Source organism: Schistocerca serialis, chromosome 7, assembly GCF_023864345.2.
Source record: "Schistocerca serialis cubense isolate TAMUIC-IGC-003099 chromosome 7, iqSchSeri2.2, whole genome shotgun sequence".
Taxonomy (NCBI): Eukaryota; Metazoa; Arthropoda; class Insecta; order Orthoptera; family Acrididae; genus Schistocerca; species Schistocerca serialis.
Genome location: NC_064644.1, coordinates 524427828 through 524445132, shown reverse-complemented (window position 1 = coordinate 524445132; position 17305 = coordinate 524427828). Strand labels below are relative to the sequence as shown.

At 43.1% G+C, this 17305-nt stretch overlaps 1 protein-coding gene and 1 non-coding gene across 2 annotated transcripts in view; one reads left to right on the top strand and one right to left on the bottom strand.

The window, feature by feature from the left end:
• LOC126413202 (gonadotropin-releasing hormone receptor-like) overlaps window positions 1-17305 on the top strand; it is a 748063-nt gene that overhangs the window by 372766 nt on the left and 357992 nt on the right. The gene's annotated exons all lie outside the window — the stretch shown is intronic.
• Trnat-ugu (transfer RNA threonine (anticodon UGU)) lies at window positions 7152-7226 on the bottom strand. The gene has a single exon. It is a non-coding gene; the product is annotated as a tRNA-Thr (tRNA).

Below are 17305 nucleotides of genomic sequence, written 5' to 3'. Positions count from 1 at the left end.
TACCAGCTCGCCGCCATGCTGTTCAGGACGTCATGAACCTCTTCTTTCACCTCATAGTCGGAGCTGAATCGCTTTCCGGCCAAATGTCCTTTTAACCTAGGGAACAGGTGATAGTCACTGGGCGCCAAGGGTGGGAGGGTGGGTGGGTGATTATGTTCCACTGAAACTGTTGCAGGAGAGCAACCAACGGTTTGCCGAGCGATATGTGGGCGAGCGTTGTCATGCACAATGTGTACGCCCTTGCTCAACATTCCTTTTCTCCGGTTCTGAATTGCCCGTTTGAGTTTTTTCAGAGTCTCTCAGTACCTGTCAGCGTTAACTGTGGTCCCAGCGACTCAGCTCCGACGACGAGGTGATCGAAGAGGTTCATAACTTTCTGAACAGCATGGCGGCGAACTGGTATCACAGGGGCATACAAAAACTGCCACTGCGTCTACAGAAATGCATCGACAGAAATGGTGATTATGTCGAAAAGTAAGTAATTGTTCAAGCTGTAAACTGATGTAAACCATTGCAGAAATAAACAGGTCTATGTACTTATAAAAAAATAGGAGACCTTACTTTTGGGATTACCCTCGTATTTGACGTTAAGTAACAAATTTAGAAAAGGTTTCAAATTATGTTTAATGTTCGTTGTACGTAGTTAAAATCCTCTTGCTATCAAACACTTGATGCATATAATCTGGGTAATTTGGTCTCTGTTTCAGTAAAATCACGTTTTTCATGTATCTCAAAGTTTATGACGCCATACCTACAGAAGTACGCGTGGTATAGTCATATAGTTTTATAGATATATCCAGTGGTAGATGTGGATACAGTTTGCAAAAATTCTTGCTAATGTAGTTAGTACTAAAGTGATAATAAATTAAAATGTTGTGCCTGCCGCAGAAATTTTACTGTGTCAACATCGAAAATGTAGCAAGTGATGGACGTCTGTATGCATTTCGTGTCGTGCGTATTAGGGGTAGATACAAATGGACAGAGAGATTGGGAAAGAGCAGACTCAAAGAGAGCGAGAGCGAGAGTGGTATTAGGAAATGGGCGGAGAGAAGAGAACGAGGATATGGATAGAGAGTAAGGACGGAGGAGATGGGCGTAGAGAGGTGTAGGCGAGTTGGACAGCAAGGGGGAAAAACGGAGTTTGAAAGATGAATGGGCAAGGAGGGAGTTACGGAGAGACACGGAAGGAGGAGATGGACAAATAGATGACTGGAATAAATACATAGCTGGGAAATGCCAGATACTCAGGTAGTTATGTATATTAAAGTATCAAATATTTTTTCAGTATCATTTTGTATCTGATTAACTTTCCTGGAAAGGGGAAATATTTTTTGAATAGTGTAAGTTTCTACTTCTAGTGTTGGTCTAACACTGAAATGGATCGTAAACTTAATCGTGCATATGTTATTGTGTCTTTGATGGAATTAGCATTTGACGACATGAATTGTACTTATCATTGGGTCATTTCCATTTCACTGTAAATTATCTTTGAGCCTAAATTTATCCGCTTATGCTTTGAAATCGCGTAATAAATGCAACAACTCATGGACTCTTAGCTTTCTTGTATCACATGTCTCCTACATTTGATCCTTCTGAGTCAATTGGAAAATAGATTTTAGTGCGGCTTTGTTTTCTATCTGTTCCTCAGCTATAAGTTTACATTCACGACAGTTGGTCGGCGCTAGGCTGTGCAGTGCAGCACACCTGGAACAAACAGAGGCGGCGATACGAGAGCTACTGCGTTCACGATTAGGCTGCCGGCAAAGAAGTCAAGTCAGAGAAACAGGCCGCACCATAACCGAGCTAATCAGAATGTCTCTCTCATTCCTTTTTTTTTTATCTTTGTTTGTTTCAAACCGAATAGTAAGGAACAGGCTTCTTTTGAAAATGATCACTGACTATAATTACTGAAGAGGCCTATTACTAGTGTTCGATTTTAGACGTCCGGCCCATGAACGACAGTGTCAGTCCACCATGAGGGCATAAAATGTGATTCTTCCTCAAACGGAATAAGAGTTTCCAATGATTAACATCATCGCATATCTGTAAGAACCATACAATAAAAGGTGTGAAGGCGCTGGATAGAGAAACGGCTGCTGGAAGTGACAGAATTGTTGTTAAACTCTACATGGAAAAGCGGAAGAAAGGACCTGTCTTCTAGCAGCAGTCTGTCGTCAGTCGCTAGAGGAGCGGAATACCGCACACGACAAGAAGAAAGTGAAGTTCGCAACAGCAAAGAAGGAGGGAACTGAGACCGATAAGCAGGATTACAAAAAAATGGTTCAAATGGCTCTGAGCACTATGGCACTTAACTGCTGAGGTCATCAGTCCCCTATAACTTAGAACTACTTAAACCTACTTAACCTAAGGACATCACACACATCCATGCCCGAAGCAGGATTCGAACCTGCGACCGTAGCGGTCGCGCGGTTCCAGACTGTAGCGCCTAGAACCGCTCGGCCACTTCGGCCGGCCCAGGATTGCAGACCGATGTCACTGACGTCCATGTGTTGTGTTATAGTGGAATATGTCCGTCTGTCGCCTGTATGACTTTTTCGGGGACTGAAAATGTCGTGTGGAGGAACAAAGATGGATTTTGCTTGCAGTGGCCGTGTGAGAGCTTGCTCTCTTCATGGACAGGCTGTAGACTGTGCTGCCACCGTTGATATCTTCACTCGATTTGTGAATTGCCTTCGACACAAACTGACGGAAGAAAAATCGCAACTCGAAGAAGGAGCTGTGCGCCATAAACGAAAGTTGGTAGACGTGTTTCTACATCTGATAGATAATGTCTATTCAAATTTCGCGACAGTCGTATAGTAGTGGCGACAGCAGCGCCGTAATGAGAATGCAAATGAGGTTTGCTTTAACTCTTTTTTGGACAGTGGTCGATATGTTGCCCACCTACCATAAGTGCGAAACTGTGTAAATTTTCTATAGAAAAATGACCCTTAAAGATGCATCAGGTGTTGCTAAGTGGATGGTGTACTCTCAAGCGACCACTTTTTGTTTGCTGAGGTTGGTAGAACATTCTTATTGAAATGGTGGTTGGCTAGGCGACCACTGTCCACGTGAGGAGTATCTTTGGTGGCGTTTTGTGTGTATGAGAGAAAATCGTCCCACTGAAGGCGCAATTAATGTGAGAATTTGTTAAAATATAAGGTATGTATGACATTTATTGAATTAATAGTTACGTGTTTTACATTGTATATACGTTGTATGTACCTAAATAGAGACTACACGTAATAATACAGAGATAACTGAGAGCGTGGAAGCAAAACTTCAGTGTCGTTTATTACATTTTCGTAAAAGTGCTCTTTTATCAAATACGTACGAGAGACTATGCAATATTTACGATATACTCCGATAATATGCAATTAATTTACAATATATATAAGCCGGTTTTAGTGTCTGGCTAACAAATTATTAGCAAATGCACAATGACAAAACGTAAACTGACATAACCTCGCATTTCATTATTACAGATACACAGAACTAAGAACACCTTTACATTTCGTGTATTGGAAGAGATGTCATCACAAGACTTCGAGAGTTTGATAGGCGATGATCAGGTTGTTGATTCCGAGTGTGGAGGTGATTCGGATGCCGACGACGTATTGACAAATACTCATCCCACTAATATAAGCAATGGAGATAATTCATACCATGACTCTTCAACGAACATGTGTAATCCCTGAAAGTGATGAGGATGAAGACGAAAGTGAAGAAGAGGATCAACGTGACGATGCTCATGTTAGGCCTACCATGCAGTACATTTTTTCAAAAAACATTACTAATGCTGCCATATACAATTCAGTAAATTATTCACAGGGTTTTGGAACAAACATTGAAGTGAATTTAGAATCTCCTACAGTTTTATTCTCGCAGTTTTTTCCTATCTTTATCTTAGAACATGTTGTCAGAGAATCTAATCTTTATGCTAATCAGAAAAGTACTGATTTAAATGTGACCACAGCTGAATTGAAAGCATTCCTTGTTGTACTTCTTATAATGGGTTTGCACAGACTTCCTAGCATAAGACATTACTGGCCATCTGATCCCAATTCATTTGTAAACAGAGTAGCTTAAGTTCTGCCAAAAAAGGGAGAATGTGGGTATGACAAATTTTATAAGCTTCATCCACTTCTTACCCATGTAAACCAAATTTTTTTGAAAAATTTTAGACCGAGCCGATTTATCAGTATTGATGAAAGCATAGTGGCTTTCAAAGGTAGGGCTTCCCGAAAGCAGTATATGCCAATGAAGCCTACAAAACGAGGATTTAAAATTTGGGTTGCAGCCTGCAGTGTTACAGGGTACATGTTATCTTTTCAAGTGTGTGAAGGAAAATCTGAATTCAAAGAAGAAGGTTCTCTATGTGAGAAGGTTGTTTTGTCACTTTCAAAACGATTCCAGTTTTTATGGTACCGCTGCTTTTTTGACAGACTTTTTACTAGTTTACCATTGCTTTTTAAATTATTGACTAGAGGAACATTTGGTTGTGGAACAATGGTTCAAAATAGAAAATATTTTCCTAAAATGTTATTGAAAGCTGACAAGCATATGAAATTAGGACAGCATGACTCTGTTATGGAAGATGATATTTCTATAACAAAATGGAAAGACAGAGGTACAAAATCAGTAGTAATTGGGAGCAACATGCATAACCCTAGTGACATGTGTCAAGTGTCTAAGAGAAACAAGAAGGGTGAAAAGGAAAGTATAGAGTGTCCCAAGGCTATCGCTGACTATAATAGCTGCATGGGAGGGGTTGATAAATTTGATCAACTGATGTCTGCCTACAGGGTTTCATGGAAATCAAAAAGTGGTAGATAAAATTATTCTATTACTTTCTGGATGCTGCAGTTGTCAGTTCCTTCATTCTTTATTATGAGACTGCAAAAATAGCACAGTCTTATAATGGAAGGCCACTGTCACATCTAAATTTTCGCAGTATCTTGGCCAATGAGGTAATTGTAACTTTTTCTAGCAGGAAGACATGTGGGCCACAAACTTCCCCAAAAGTTTTTATTACAAAAACAAAGTTTTGGGGCAAAAATGTTTCAAACGTGAATCCACATATAGTAATGAATGTAGGGGCACATTTGCCACAGAAGGGTACGAGCAGAAGGTGTGCTCACTGTAGCACAAAAAAGCAACCCGAAAGAAGTAGTACTGTATGCAAGGAATGCAAAGTTGCGCTTTGCCTTTCTTGTTTTCACCCGTTTCATTCTAGATAACATGCTTACCACTGGAATTTGTTGTATTTCATAGTGTTTGCTAATGTTTTATTGTTTGAATAGTGAAATGTGTTCAGTTTTTGTACTTCAGTACATTAGTTAATAAACTGTATTTTACTTGCATTCAGAATGCCATGTTTTTATTTATCTGTACCAGATATAAGAAGGTGGTCTTTTAAATGACCACCATCCACAGTAGTCTAAGCCCCACCCAAAATGGATAGTGGTCTGTACATCAACCACCTATTTCTTCCTTTGAGTTCCAAGACAAATGAACATAAAATAATTGTAAGTGTATTACATGCCTATATAAGTCACATGGGATGCAATAAAAATATTACCTTTCAAATTTTCATAAAAAAAGTTTTGTCCTATAAAGGGTTAAACACATACGGCAACGGTCGTGAGCGTTAGTTACCTTTGAGATAGGACGTGGTGAGTTGATGTTGGTCAAGAGTGCCTGTAAGGTGATAAAGACGCCATTATCAACAAATGGTTCAAATGGCTCTGAGCACTATGGGAATCAACTTCTGAGGTCATTAGTCCCTTAGAACTTAGAAGTAGTTAAACCTAACTAACCTAAGGACATCACACACATCCATGCCCGAGGCAGGATTCGAAACTGCGACCGTAGCGGTCTCGCGGTTCCAGACTGCAGCGCCTAGAACCGCACGGCCTCTTCGGCCGGCCATTATCAACACCTGACCGAGTTTGAACGTGGTCGTGTAATGGGGCTACGGGAAGCTGGATGTTCCTTCTGCGTTACTACAGAAATGTAGCCACTGTACATGAATACTGGCAGCGGTGGTCACGAGAGTGTACGGTGGCAGGAAGACCAGACTCCCTCGGCACTACCGAGAGGCAAGATCGTCGGGTTCGGCGTATGGCTGTGACGCATCGTGCTTCGTCTGCAGGAGCAATTTGATCCAGTTGGCACCATAAGGACGCAAAGAACTGATACAAATCGGTTACTTCAAAGGCAGCTCCGAGCCAGACGCCCTGTAACACGCATTCCACTGACCCCAAACCATCGCCATTTGCGAGTTCAGTGCTGTCAAGGGAGAGCTCATTGGAGGACGGGGTTCAGGTGTATTGCGTTTCTGATGAAAGCTGGTTCTGCCTCGGTGCCAGTGATGGCCGTGATTAGGTGGAGGCCCGCTGAGGGCCTGAAACAAAACTGTCTGCGTGCTAGACACGCTGCAGCTGCATCTGGAGTTATCGGCACGGATCCGATGTCATATTACAGCAGGATCACCATCGTGGTTGTCCCACGCACTCTAACTGAAAATCTGTTAGTCATTCTTCTGATTCGACCTGTTGTACTGCCATTCACGAACAGTATTCCAGAGGACGTCTCCAACGCTCGCCCACGTATCGCTGTTGTAATTCAACGTCCTCTAACAGAGTTTGGACATGTTGCCCCGGCCTGCTCGATCACCAGATCTGTCTCCAGTCGAGCACATTCTGGACATCATCGGACGGAAACTCCAGCGTCATTCATAAGCAGCAGTAACCGACCCTTTATTGACCAACCAAAAACTGACATCTGGTACCTGTGCAAGACAATTCATGCACGTTTGCATGCTTCCATTCATCATTCTAGCAATTACACACATTATTAAAGTACCAGCATTCACATTTTCAATGCCTTACTTCGCTCTTACATTAATCTTGCGATTCACTTTAATATGTTACCTAGACAAATATATTCCCGAAATTCCGTTACTGTGTATTAATTATGTTTCGGTGTTCCGATTTTGTGTCCTCAGTGTAGTTCCGCGCCACTGCTTGGATCAAGTATGTGCGTAGGCAATGTCGTAACTCGTATTCTATGGCGAAATTAGAATTATATTAATACATTCAGCTGCTGACAGGCGTTGATTTATATCACCGGGGACAGGCGAAAATGTGTGCCCCGACCGGGACTCGAACCCGGGATCTCCTGCTTACATGGCAGACGCTCTAGCCATCTGAGCCACCGAGAGCACAGAGGATAGTGCGACTGCAGGGACTATCTCACGCACGTCTCCCGCGAGACCCACATTCTCACCTTGTATGTCCACACACTAAATTCGTAGTGCCCCTACCCAACACACGCATTACTCGTGGAAGACATTCTTACTAAGTCCATTATGATTGTCCTGGCTGTTATGCCCTGGTCGGTTGATGAATTTTGTCTCAATTCCCAACGTTTCATCCCCGTCTGCGGGAGACATCTTCAAGTCCCGTAAGAGTTCGGGTAGTATGTGTGCATCTTCACAGAAGAAGAAGGTCACGGCCGGTATCGCCAGAACTATATCCGTATAAGTATATCCATGTAAGTACGTTTTCTATAGGGCTGAAGATAAACAGAGAGGAGATATTTTCAAAATGGTTTAAGGTCAAGCGAAATGACGAAAAATAACCAAGTCCTGCCTTCACTGACAATATTCAGAACTGAAACCCACATTTTATTTTCTCGAAAGTGCCATTCGGCAAATGATGAGTATTTTTTATCTGTCTGGGACGTTTCAAAAGTTGGATGAACGTCAGAAATATGAATATTTGAATACGGGCATGGGGCTTCGTCACGGGTTTATTCTGCTCGAAGCGTCGCAGGAACGTTTAACAGACTCCAGCAGAAAACTCAACAATTAGATGAGAATTACTCTCAAAACTCAGAGAATAAAGAAACGTTACTTGTATCAGTATTACGTTTCGCATAATTGTTAGGAAGCTAACATTGCCAAAAACCCTTCGTATACAAAGGGGTACCAGCAACCTGTGTAGCTTTCTTCGCATCGCCCATGAGTAGAAAACAATAGAGGAAACGGAAATAAATGTGGAACGTCTTGTGACCTCGTGCCGCAGCAGATGGTAGCATGCGGAGTGCACATGTAAATCTGAGTGTAGACTGCAGCCCTGACTAACGAAACATAACATATATAATGGAAAAAGTTTCTGAAAATAACTGTCATTTGGTGCAAGGCTTAGTAATTCAATGTCTGCATCATTTACCTCACGACACACGTACAAACGACGGAATTGATCTAACAAATTTTGTTGGACAATGAGCACACCAGACTATATTTTAGTTGCTCCCATTGTGTTCCTAGGCAACCAACTCGCTTCTCTAGGGCAGCCTCTGGGAGCGGTTATTGGGCGCCTAAGAAGGCAAAACCTTTTCTATCCTACCTGTGTCGCTGGAACACACTCCAGCCGTGCATTTAGCATTGCGGAGTTTTAGTCATGACGTGCAATACATGACGGAAAATCGAAACTCTCTGGGCTCCAACAGATCGATCCAGCATTCTGCGTATTACCCTCGTTCCACCATCTCTCCGTCCGCACCCTCTACATATTACTTAGTGACAAACTAAATCAATTAGTAGGAATTCTCTCCCAAATTCTATGTAGTCTCCAAAGTATTCTACTCGACTGTTCTTGTAAGGGGGGGGGTCATGCAAATTTAATTCTCACCTAAAAAATACAAAAATATTTAATTAGATTCAAGCGCCAAAAATATGGTATAGGCATGCGTATTCAAATACTGAGTATGTAAACAGGTAGAATACGGCACTGCGGTCGGCAACGCCTATATATGGCAATAAGTGTCTCGCCGCAGTTGTTACATCGGTTACTGCTGCTACAATGACTGGTTAACAAGATTTAAATGTGTTTGAACGTGGTGTTATAGTCGCCGCGCGAACGATGGGACACAGCGTCTCCGAAGTAGCGATGAAGTCGTGATTTTCCCCTACGACCGTTACACAAGTGTACCGTGAATATGAGGAATCCGGTAAAACATCAAATCTCAGACATCGCTGCCGCCAGAAAAAGATCCCGCAAGAACGGGACCAACGACGACTGAAGGGAATCGCTCATTGTGACAGAAGTGCAACGGTTCCGCAAATTGCTGCAGATTTCAATGCTAGACCATCAACAAGTGTCGCCGTGCGAACCGTTCAACGAACGGACGAGTCTTGTTACAAAATGTTTCGAGCGGATGGACGTGACCGACTATGGAGACAACCTCACGAATCCATGGAACCTGCATGTGGGCAGTTGGAGTGATGTGGAAGCGCTGATACTTCTAGATACGGGTCTGACAGGTAATCATCCTGTCTGATCACCTGCATCCATTCATGTCTACTGTGCACTCCGACGGGCTTGAGCAATTCCAGCAAGACAATGCGACCCCCTCCCCCATATCCAGATATGCTACAGAGTGGCTGCAGAAACACTCTTTTGAGTTTAAACACTTTCGGAGGCCACTACACTACCCACTCATGGGGACCGACGATCAAGCAGTTTGGTCCCTTTTCCCCCTTTTCAACCAACCAACCAACCTTCCCCAGACATGAACGTTATTGGGCATATCTGGGATGCCTTTCAACGTGCTGTTCAGAGATGATCTCCACCTCCACGTACTGTTACGAATTCATGGAGAGTCCAGAACGATTTATGGTGTCAATTTCCTCCAGCACAACTTTAGACATTAGTCGATTCCATGCCACGTCGTGTTGCGGCACTTCTGCGTGCTCCTGGGGGCCCTACACGATGTTAGGCATGTGTTCCAATTTCTTTGGCTCTTCATTGTATTATTTTTATGTATTTGCAGTCAAATGTCTGTAATCTTCGTACTCAATGAAATTATCCTGCCACAGCACCGTAGTACGTTGCTTTATTTTGTTTTGCCCCTTTAGTGGCGTCATAGGGTTCCGTGGCGCGGTAAATTCGATGAATAACAAGATTACAGATGATTACCTGCAAATGTGTAAAAATAATAACTACGTAACTTCATGTTTTTGAGGTGATAGTTAAAACTCTATGACTAACCCTTACAAGAACTGTTGAGAACAATGCTTTGGAGATTATACGAACTCGAATTTCTTTCTGTGGGTTTCATTTGATAGATAAAGTGTTTGTCTTTGTAAACAGTCCTAACTCTTTGAACTCGGAATGGAGCAACTATTTGTGACCACTAATGCACTCTCGTGCATTTCACAGTAATATCTTATGGAATGGACGCCTTTGAAATGTGTATGCGTGTTGTGCATGACAAACCGACGACAATAATCGAACGAATGCCTCATGTAAATTAATGCGTGAGAGTGAGTTGGCGTAGTTGAGTTTGGAATCGCTGTTTTTTTATTGGCTGCAGTGGCTGAGTTGTAGCGCTGTTCGCGCTTATTTATGGCAGTCCAGTTGCCGGTGCGTAAATATCGGATCTCTGGCCCCTCTGCCGGACGGGCAGGACTGGCTGTAGCCGGCGGACACCGCCGCGCCTTCCGGCTGGCTCATCGCCGCCTGCCGGGATGAAATATGACGCACGCCTCTCCATACTGCTGCGTCCACGGCAAAATTATCTGCATATAAATTTGCCGGACGCTTCCATTCCCTTCCTCATAGTGTAGATGCTGCACACATTTCTGACAGTGTATTTCCAGGAAGCGTAAGGTAGTCAAATGCACAGTATTAGTGCTTGCACCTCCCCGCATGAACCATAGAACTTGCCGTTGGTGGGGAGGCTTGCGTGCCACAGCGATACAGATAGCCGTACCGTAGCTGCAACCACAACGGAGGGGTATCTGTTGAGAGGCCAGACAAACGTATGGTTCCTGAAGAGGGGCAGCAGCCTTCTCAGTAGTTGCAGGGGCAACAGACTGGATGATTGACTGACCTGGCCTTGTAACACTAAGCCGGCCGCGGTGGTCTCGCGGTTCTAGGCGCGCAGTCCGGAACCGTGCGACTGCTACGGTCGCAGGTTCGAATCCTGCCTCGGGCATGGATGTGTGTGATGTCCTTAGGTTAGTTATGTTTAAGTAGTTCTAAGTTCTAGGAGACTGATAACCACAGCAGTTGAGTCCCATAGTGCTCAGAGCCATTCGAACCATTTTTTTGTAACACTAACCAAAACAGCCTTGCTGTGCTGGTACTGCAAACGGCTGAGGGCATGCAGCTTTACTGTATGGTTAAATGATGATGGCGTCCTCTTGGGTAAAATATTCCGGAGGTAAAATAGTCCCCCATTCGGATCTCCGGGAGGGGACTACTCAAGAGGACGTCGTTATAAGGAAAAAGAAAACTGGCGTTCTACGGATCGGAGCGTGGAATGTCAGATCCCTTAATCGGGAAGGTAGGTTAGAAAATTTAAAAAGGGAAATGGATAGGATAAAGTTGGATATAGTGGGAATTAGTGAAGTTCGGTGGCAGGAGCATCAAGACTTGGTCAGGTAAATACAGGGTTATAAATACAAAATCATATAGGAGTAATGCAGGAGTAGGTTTAATAATGAATAAATAAATAGGAGTGCGGGGAAGCTACTACAAACGGCATAGTGAACGCATTATTGTGGCCAAGATAGACACGAAGCCCATGCCTACGACAGTAGTACAAGTTTATATGCCAACTAGCTCTGCAGATGATGAAGAAATTGAAGATGAGATAAAAGAAATTATTCCGATAGTTAAGAGAGACGAAAATTTAATAGTCATGGGTGACTGGAATTCGATAGTAGGAAAAGGAAGAGAAGGAAATGTAGTACGTGAATATGGATTGGGGATAAGAAATAAAAGAGGAAGCTGCCTGATGGAATTTTGCACAGAGCACAACTTAATCACAGCTAACACTTGGTTCAAGAATCATAACAGAAGGTTGTATACATGGAAGAAGCCTGGAGATACTGAAAGGCTTCAGATAAATTATATAATGGTAAGACAGAGATTTAGGTATCAGGTTTAAATTGTAAGACATTTCCAGGGGCAGATATGGACTCTGACGACAATCTATTGGTTATGAACTGTAGATTAAAACTGAAGAAACTGCAAAAAGGTTGGAATTTAAGGAGATGGGACCTGGATAAACTGAATAAACCAGAGGTTGTACAGAGTTTGAGGGAGAGCATAAGGGAACAATTGACAAGAATGGGGGAAAGAAATACAGTAGAAGAAGAATGGGTAGCTTTGACGGATGAAGTAGTGAAGGCAGCAGAGGATAAAGTAGGTAAAAAGACGAGGGCTAGTAGAAATCTCTGGGTGACAGAAGAAATATTGAATTTAATTGACGAAAGGAGGAAATATAAAAATGCAGTAAATGAAGCAGGCAAAAAGGAATAAAAACGTCTCAAAAATGAGATCGACAGGAAGTGCAAAATGACTAAGCATGCATGGCTAGAGGACAAATGCAAGGATGTAGAGGCTTATCTCACTAGGGGCAAGATAGATACTGCCTACAGGAAAATTTAAGAGACCTTTGGAGAAAAGAGAACCACTTGTATGAATATCAAGAGCTTAGATGGAAACCCAGTTCTAAGCAATGAAGGGAAAGCAAAAGGTGGAAGGAGTATGTAGAGGGCCTATACAAGGGCGATGTACTTGAGGGCAATGTTATAGAAATGTAAGAGGATGTAGATGAAGATGAAATGGGATATATGATACTGCGTGAAGAGTTTGATAGAGCACTGAAAGACCTAATTCGAAACAAGGCCCCGGCAGTAGACAACATTCCATTAGAACTACTGACAACCTTGGGAGAGCCAGTCCTGACAAAACTCTACCATCTGGTGAGCAAAATGTATGAGTCAGGCGAAATACCCTCAGACTTCAAGAAGAATATAATAATTCCAATCCCAAAGAAAGCAAGCTTTGACAGATGTGAAAATTACCGAACTATCAGTTTAATAAGTCACAGCTGCAAAATACTAACGCGAATTATTTACAGACGAATGGAAAAACTGGTAGAAGCCGACATCGGGGAAGATCAGTTCGGATTCCGTAGAAATACGGGAACACGTGAGGCAATACTGACCCTACAACTTGTTTTGGGAGCTAGATTAAGAAAAGCAAACCTACGTTTCTAGCATTTGTAGACTTAGAGAAAGCTTTAGACAATGTTGACTGGAATACTCTCTTTCAAATTGTGAAGGTGGCAGGTGTAAAATACAGGGAGCGAATGGCTATTTACAATTTGTGAAGAAACCAGATGGCAGTTATAAGAGTCGACGGGAATGAAAGGGAAGCAGTGGTTGGGAAGGGTGTGAGACAGGGTTGTAGCCTTTCCCCAATGTTGTTCAATCTGTATATTGAGCAAGCAGTAAAGGAAACAAAAGAAAAATTCGGAGTAGGTATTAAAATCCATGGAGAAGAAATAAAAACTTTAAGGTTCGCCGATGACATTGTAATTCTATCAGAGACAGCAAAGGATTTGGAAGAGCAGTTGAACGAAATGGACAGTGTCTTGAAAGGAGGGTATAAGATGAACGTCCACAAAAGTAAAACTAGGATAATGGAATGTAGTCCAATTAAGTCGGGTGATGCTGAGGGAATTAGATTAGGAAATGAGGCACTTAAAGTAGTAAAGGAGTTTTGCTATTTGGGGAGCAAAATAACTGATGATGGTCGAAGTAGAGAGGATATAAAATGTAGACTGGCAATGGCAAGGAAAGCGTTTCTGAAAAAGAGGAATTTGTTAACATCGAGTATGTTTTTAAGTGTCAGGAAGTCGTTTCTGAAAGTATTTGTATGGAGTTTAGCTCTGTATGGAAGTGAAACATGGAAGATAAATAGTTTGGACAGTAAGAGAATAGAAGCTTTCTAAATGTGGTGCTACAGAAGAATGCTGAAGATTAGATGGGTAGATCACATAACTAACGAGGAGGTACTGAATATGATTGGGGAGAAGAGGAGTTTGTGGCAAAACTTGAGTAGAAGAAGGGATCGGTTGGTAGGACATGTTCTGAGGCATCAAGGGATCGCCAATTTAGTATTGGAGGGCAGCGCGGAGAGTAAAAATCGTAGATTGAGACCAAGAGATGAATACACTATGCAGATTCAGAAGGATGTAGGCTGCTGTACGTACTGGGAGATGAAGAAGCTTGCACAGTGTAGAGTAGAATGGAGAGCTGCATCAAACCAGTCTCGGGACTGAAGACCACAACAACAACGGTGCTTGCAGTGCAACCAGCTAGTTGTACGTAGATAGGGACAGTGATGTTATTGGAACTGGTGCCAGATACAGTGAGTCGTATGACATAGTTCTGAATGTCTTCGCGAAGAGGAAAGCATCCGTGACTATAAGGTTATGATAGCAACTATGACCACGGGGTTTACAGGGAATATTAAGAGAAGTACGAAAATATATTTTCTCAGTGAGAGTAGCAGGATACAATTTGCAGAGTATATGAATAGTCAGCACAAAATATTTGATGGTGAGGACGAAAATGTGATGCACAAACGGAAAAAATTCAAAAGCGTCGTTCAGTATCCCTTAAGACTAGTACGTTCCGTGCACGGCCTTAAAGGACAGAAAAAGCGTACCACGGTTTAATAGCTGTATTAAAAAACTGCAATGTAAACAAACAGAGTTTCATCACAGAGCACGAGAAATCAACTAGCTGACAAACAAAAGCCGAACGAATGGAAATTGAGAGTAAAAAGAGCAACGAGAGACGCATTCAGTGACTTTGAAAGTAAAATTTAGCCAACCAATTTTGGGTAATTCATCAAGCCGGGCACAAAAACGTGCAGTAAGACTTATATGTGGTGTGAACTCAAGAACATCCTGCAGAAGCCTGTTTAGGGAACTAGGAATACTAACTACTGCTTCCCAATATACACTCCTGGAAATTGAAATAAGAACACCGTGAATTCATTGTCCCAGGAAGGGGAAACTTTATTGACACATTCCTGGGGTCAGATACATCACATGATCACACTGACAGAACCACAGGCACATAGACACAGGCAACAGAGCATGCACAATGTCGGCACTAGTACAGTGTATATCCACCTTTCGCAGCAATGCAGGCTGCTATTCTCCCATGGAGACGATCGTTGAGATGCTGGATGTAGTCCTGTGGAACGGCTTGCCATGCCATTTCCACCTGGCGCCTCAGTTGGACCAGCGTTCGTGCTGGACGTGCAGACCGCGTGAGACGACGCTTCATCCAGTCCCAAACATGCTCAATGGGGGACAGATCCGGAGATCTTGCTGGCCAGGGAAGTTGACCTACACCTTCTAGAGCACGTTGGGTGGCACGGGATACATGCGGACGTGCATTGTCCTGTTGGAACAGCAAGTTCCCTTGCAGGTCTAGGAATGGTAGAATGATGGGTTCGATGACGGTTTGGATGTACCGTGCACTATTCAGTGTCCCCTCGACGATCACCAGTGGTGTACGGCCAGTGTAGGAGATCGCTCCCCACACCATGATGCCGGGTGTTGGCCCTGTGTGCCTCGGTCGTATGCAGTCCTGATTGTAGCGCTCACCTGCACGGAGCCAAACACGCATACGACCATCATTGGCACCAAGGCAGAAGCGACTCTCATCGCTGAAGACGACACGTCTCCATTCGTCCCTCCATTCACGCCTGTCGCGACACCACTGGAGGCGGGCTGCACGATGTTGGGGCGTGAGCGGAAGACGGCCTAACGGTGTGCGGGACCGTAGCCCAGATTCATGGACACGGTTGCGAATGGTCCTCGCCGATACCCCAGGAGCAACAGTGTCCCTAATTTGCTGGGAAGTGGCGGTGCGGTCCCCTACGGCACTGCGTAGGATCCTACGGTCTTGGCGTGCATCCGTGCGTCGCTGCGGTCCGGTCCCAGGCCGACGGGCACGTGCACCTTCCGCCGACCACTGGCGACAACATCGATGTACTGTGGAGACCTCACGCCCCACGTGTTGAGCAATTCGGCGGTACGTCCACCCGGCCTCTCGCATGCCCACTATACGCCCTCGCTCAAAGTCCGTCAACTGCACATACGGTTCACGTCCACGCTGTCGCGGCATGCTACCAGTGTTAAAGACTGCGATGGAGCTCCGTATGCCACGGCAAACTGGCTGACACTGACGGCGGCGGTGCACAAATGCTGCGCAGCTAGCGCCATTCGACGGCCAACACCGCGGGTCCTGGTGTGTCCACTGTGCCGTGCGTGTGATCATTGCTTGTACAGCCCTCTCGCAGTGTCCGGAGCAAGTATGGTGGGTCTGACACACCGGTGTCAATGTGTTCTTTTTTCCATTTCCAGGAGTGTATTTATTCCTTAATGAAATTTGTCATTAAAAATATATCACTTTTTCAAACCAACAGCTCAATTCATGGAATCAATACTAGAAATAACAATAATCTTCACAAGGATTTAAAGTCACTTACTCTTCTACAAAAAGGTGTGCATTATTCAGGAACACACATTTTCAATAACTTGCCAGCAGCCATAAAAAGCTTAACAAACAATGAAATTCTGTTTAAGAGAAGCCTAAAGGATTTACTGGTGGCCAACTCCTGCTACTCCATTGATGAATTTCCCAGTAGGACCAATATATATATATATATATATATATATATATATATATATATATATATATATATATATATATATATATGTATGTATTCTGCACCATTTCAGTGCAGTAATGTGTTCATTGTAAGTAAGTATTTTATAAGTTCTATTACATGTTTATTACCTCATAAAGAAAAAACACCTTTTTTTATTTTAAATTCAGTGCATTAGTGATTGTGAAATGATTCTTTCATATAGTGTTCATTAAAATAAATGACTATCATTCCACTTGGGCTCTTTGGAAGGTACATTAGCTTATTTGTTTGAGTTGTAAATATTTGTCATGTATTAATGTTTTTCTGACATGTTCCACATCCTGGAGGACCTCCCCATTATGGATCAATTGGAATGAAAGTAAATCTAATCTAATATAATCAAAAACTTTAAGAAATTTTAGCCTCACGTAAAAACAGTAAGTGGGTCAAAATCATCATTCACTCAGTGACTATAATTCCACCGAAACTGAAGATAACAGAAAGAAGAACGAAATACTGAATTCATTCTTCCGAAACTTGCATTGCGGAAGATTTTAACACGGTCCATCCTTTCGGCCGACATACGAATGTCGAAATGGCAGATACTGAGATAACTGATCGCGGAATAGAAAAACAACTACAGTTACTCAGCAGCGGAAAGGATCAGGGCCAGAAGAGATACTTACAAGATTTTACAAAGATTCCAAGAAAGAACTTGCTCCCTTTCTTGCAACAGTATATCATACATCGCAGAACCAACGAAGGGA